This window comes from Nilaparvata lugens, chromosome 3 (genome assembly GCF_014356525.2).
Source record: "Nilaparvata lugens isolate BPH chromosome 3, ASM1435652v1, whole genome shotgun sequence".
In the NCBI taxonomy this organism is placed as follows: Eukaryota; Metazoa; Arthropoda; class Insecta; order Hemiptera; family Delphacidae; genus Nilaparvata; species Nilaparvata lugens.
Window position 1 is genome coordinate 7,529,867 of NC_052506.1, and position 5,795 is coordinate 7,535,661.

Genomic DNA, 5,795 nt, shown 5'->3' on the forward strand with positions numbered 1-5,795 from the left:
TAAAAAACATCTTCGAGTTCAATATTTCTCACAAGAAGCAAACATAGAGTTCCAACTCTTAAAAGATTTAGGGCCGGTTTCCGAGCTCGGGATTTAGCTAAGTTCTAGACTTTAAACAGCTACCGTACATTGTTTAAACAGCTGGAATCAGAAAATTGGCTTTCCGAAACGGGTCGTAGTCACAGTAAAACGACTAAATATTTTAAAATTGAACTTCGAAAAAGTAGAAAATTGAACACAATAAAGATAAAATAGTGTTAAGTTTAAGCTATTTTGAATTATATTTAGGAATGTTACATTTCGTCAAGGAAAAACGTTTCCAATTATAGAAATGAGAAAATGAAGATTATCAAAAAACTGCGACTACGTCCCGTTTCGGAAGGTCAATTTTCTGCTGACTCCAGCTGTTTAAAGTCTAGAACTTAGCTAAATCCCGAGCTCAAAAACCGGCCCTAAGAAATGTTATGAGAGATATTGTCGAATATTGTTCAATTAACTATAGGAGCACAAAATGTTAGATTTTTTAATGAGTTGATTGTATTTACACAAAACTCAACTCTCGATGCTCATACGTTAATGACAAAATATAGGGGGACCGAGCTTTGCTCTGGAGTGTAAAAGCATAGCAAATTTGTAAACAAAGATTGAATTTATAGTTTATATTTATTTATTCATTTTCTCAGTCGTTCAATTATTTATACAGTTACATGAGGAGGCACAACAGGCTTATGCCTAAAACTGTCCCTTTTCAAATTTATACTACAGTCCAAAACAAAATCTAGGTTAAGCTTCTATCTCTCATCAAAATAACAATTTATTCACACTTCAAAGAACAAACACATCATCAATTACAAATAGATAATATCTATATATAGTATATTATACTATGAATTCGATTTAGAATGATATACTATGTTTGCTAAGATATTTGTTGTTAGTATATAATAATATAATATCGAGTGACCTGGCTGGCTCAGGTCTGGTGTCAGAGTTTTCAGGTCACAACTGATCAATTTCAGGGCCTCTGACATGACCTAACGACTGCTTTTTAGGCAGCCGGCACCGACGGCTTAACATGTTGTTAGTATTAACACAGTATTAGTAACACAGTATATTATACTGTGTACTATTCTACACTAACAGCATCTAGTTACTATTTTGGACTTTCTGAAGTAAAAATGTTTTCTAAAAAAAAGAGAAATAAACGAAAATAAGTTTCTCTTGCTGAATATTTTTCTTCTCGTGAGATCAGCTGGATGGTCCCACTCATGCATTCGTTCACTCTCTTCCATTACGGTATCCACAGACGACAAAAGTTCCAGCTGTTTTTTCAAGGACTTATTTATCCTTTTAATGTCCTTCAGCGAGTTATCATCTCATCAGGGTTGAGACCTAGTGCAATCGAATCTTCATATCATAAACCTACTTTGTTACAGATTTTGTGAGAATCGTTAGAGCCGTTTTCGAGATCCGGTGAAATACAAACATAAAAACATCTAAAACTGAAAATGGCATAAATGACCGAAACATGTTGTGATAAAATATTTCAAAAAAGGGTACTGAGATTTTTATTTTCTTTATATTTAAACATCTAAACATGTAAACATATAAACAGAAATTGCTAGTTTAATAGTACGTATAGGATAATGTTGGTAGATATAGGGTATTGACTTAATAAAGTCACACTTGATTCTCAAAAATCATATGATTATTCATATGAATATTATTATTGATAAGTCTATGTCTGCTACATGCAATTTTAAGGGTTGACAATTGGTAAAATGTTATACAAAATGTTTCTTCCACAGGTTCAGCAGCAGCAGTAATAGCTTCGTTGATGAGTTCAACTTTCAGCAGGACCAATGGAGAATGGATTACAGTTTTCCAGGAAATAATTGGTCCACAGGAACTGACATGAGAAGCCCAACCACAGTTCTAAATCAGGGCGATTCAATTGAAACTACTCAATTGTCACCATCTACTATTATTGGGAATATGCAAAAGATATTGGAAGAGACTCATCTAGAATCAGCAGGAAGTGGTCGGAGTTTCACTGTGTTACACATGTTTCTAAAGTCATTGAAGAATACACTGAAGGCACTGAGGCCAGAAATCAAATTCTCTGAGTGTGCTCAAAAATATTTCTTCTCCGATACGTCTTCAAAACCAACACATGATCATGACAAGAAGAAGAAAAAGAAGAGGAAGAAGCACAAACATGATCCTGAGAAAGATTATTCAGATCACATAACAGATGGAGTTGTCAGCTCTGTTTTTAGCCTGCACAGTGGTCTTGCCGATGCTATCTATGAAGAATACAGGCCTTATTTGCATGTGGCGCGGTCTGTTTATAGAAATGTCAAGTCGACTTTTGAAATTGTTCGGCAAGATCCACTCATGAAATGTACAGTTGATTATCTAGTTGCTCGGTTTTGTATTTGGGTGGATGGTTAACAAAAGGATGTTAAGGGCCGTTAGAAATAGAAAACATCGATCATAGTGATAATATACCGTATATATTATTTGGAAAAAAATTTCCACTCTCACTGTATACAGTATCTGATTTACGGGTTGAAAATTTTTGTAGACATACATTGCAAAACCGGAAAAACGTAGACCAATAATCTACTCTAATAAGAACACATCAAATATATAGAAGATCGTATTTTATATATCATTTCGATAATGTACTTATTGTATAAATGAATAAATTATAAAGAAATATCACAGTGTATTTAAATAGAACCTTCAATATACTGTATTAAAAATACTCACTTTTATTCCTATAGAGCTAGGTAGGTACTGAAAGTATATGAACACAATAGAATATAATAAGTTATGTGTATACAATATACAGATAGGAATGAATCAGGAATCGCATTTGTTCAAATGCTAATAATTACAATAATTCTAATATACATCAATAATAATATTTTTTATTCAATTTTTTCTCAATTGACATAATATGATAGTTTAAGACGCTAATAAGAAGTTTCCTCATATATCAATATACCAATAAGGCAAAACAGAAGAGGTGTTCATTTTGAAAAATAAGCCAATTACACCTTATTATGACCTATGAAAATGTAGGAAAAAGAGGGAATAATAATAATCATAATAGACTCCCTCATAGTAATATTATAAAACTCCCTTTCATTCTTTTACAACATGACTAGTTTATAACTCTTCAAGAGTCATTTTCAATTGAGTTTTCACTTTGAAATTCACTTTAAAAAGGCTTTTGAATAGTTTGAAGTATAGTCGTGTTGTGATAAAGTAAAAGGGTAGGCCTACTTTATATATTCTATTGTTTATTAAAAAGGTATACTGTATTGGAAATCTGCTAAACTAAAGTTATTAATGTTTTTCAATTGCTTGAAATTTCACACCGTCCACAATGAGTGAGTAATATAGCCCATCCACAATGAGTGTGTAATATAGCCCATCCACAATAAGTAAGCAATTTAGCCCATCCACAATGAGTGAATAATATAGCCCATCACAATGAGTGAGTAATATAGCCCATCCACAATGAGTGAGTAATATAGCCCATCCACAATGAGTGAATAATATAGTCCATCCACAATGAGTGTGTAATATAGCCCATCCACAATAAGTAAGTAATATAGCCCATCCACAATGAGTGAATAATATAGCCCATCACAAGGAGTAAGTAATATAGCCCATCCACAATGAGTGAATAATATAGCCCATCACAATGAGTGAGTAATATAGCCCATCCACAATGAGTGAGTAATATAGCCCATCCACAATGAGTGAATAATATAGTCCATCCACAATGATGTGTAATATAGCCCATCCACATGAGTGAGTAATATAGCCCATCCCAATGAGTGAGTAATATAGCCCATCACAAGGAGTAAGTAATATAGCCCATCCACATGAGTGAATAATATAGCCCATCACAATGAGTGAGTAATATAGCCCATCCACAATGAGTGAGTAATATAGCCCATCCACAATGAGTGAGTAATATAGCCCATCACAATGTGTGAGTAATATAGCCCATCCACAATGAGTGAATAATATAGCCCATCCACAATGAGTGTGTAATATAGCCCATACACAATGAGTAAGTAATATAGCCCATCCACAATGAGTGAATAATATATCCCATCACAATGAGTGAGTAATATAGCCCATCCACAATGAGTGAGTATATAGCCCATCCACAAGAGTGAATAATATAGTCCATCCACAATGATGTGTAATATAGCCCATCCACAATAGTAAGTAATATAGCCCATCCAATGAGTGAATAATATAGCCCATCACAAGGAGTAAGTAATATAGCCCATCCACAATGAGTGAATAATATAGCCCATCACAATGAGTGAGTAATATAGCCCATCCACAATGAGTGAGTAATATAGCCCATCCACAATGAGTGAGTAATATAGCCCATCACAATGTGTGAGTAATATAGCCCATCCACAATGAGTGAATAATATAGCCCATCCACAATGAGTGTGTAATATAGCCCATACACAATGAGTAAGTAATATAGCCCATCCACAATGAGTGAATAATATATCCCATCCACAATGAGTGAGTAATATAGCCCATCCACAATGAGTGAGTAATATAGCCCATCCACAATGAGTGAGTAATATAGCCCATCCACAATGAGTGAGTAATATAGCCCATCCACAATGAGTGTGTAATATAGCCCATCCACAATGAGTGAGTAATATAGCCCATCCACAATGAGTGAGTAATATAGCCCATCCACAATGAGTGAGTAATATAGCCCATCCACAATGAGTGTGTAATATAGCCCATCCACAATGAGTGTGTAATATAGCCCATCCACAATGAGTGAGTAATATAGCCCATCCAAAATGAGTGAGTAGTATATAGCCCATCCACAATGAGTGAGTAATATAGCCCATCCACAATGAGTGAATAATATAGCCCATCCACAATGAGTGAATAATATAGCCTATCCACAATGAGTAAGTAATATAGCCCATCCACAATGTGTAAGTAATATAGCCCATCCACAATGAGTGAGTAATATAGCCCATCACAATGAGTGAGTAATATAGCCCATCACAATGAGTGAATAATATAGCCCATCCACAATGAGTGAGTAATATAGCCTATCCACAATGAGTGAGTAATATAGCCCATGCACAATGAGTGAGTAATATCATAGATAAACAATAGCATAAATAGATATACGATGGTATAGGGCGTTTATGTCGCAACTTTTACTTTTACCTCAAGCCGATAGTCCTCGTAGTTCTTTCCCGTGAAGCTTTATGACGCTGGAAGTCTCTCATATCGTGCCGTTCATACACTCTTACCCGGTCAAAACAGTAAAAATCTACAATAATCGACAGTAATCGGCTTGAGATAACAGTAAAAGTTACGACATAAACGCCCTATACCATGGGATATCTACTTACGCTATTGTTTCTCTATGGTAATATATAGCCCATTCACAATGAGTGAGTAATATAGCCCATCCACAATGAGTAAGTTATATAGCCCATTCAAAATGAGTGAGTAATATAGCCCATCCACAATGAGTGAGTAATAGCACACACTCATTTTTCATTTGTTTGTAACAGAGTTAGTAATTCTTAAATTTGTAATCGAATAAGTAGTAACAAACAGCAAGCGGACGGAACACGTCAAAGAGTACCTATATTTAACTGAATATATTTATCCGAGTAGAAGGCCGACCAAGTTCACGCTTTACGTAACTTGGCGGTTCGATATTGTAGCGTGTGTGGCTGGCCTCTAATCCCCATGCTGTGAGGGAGAGA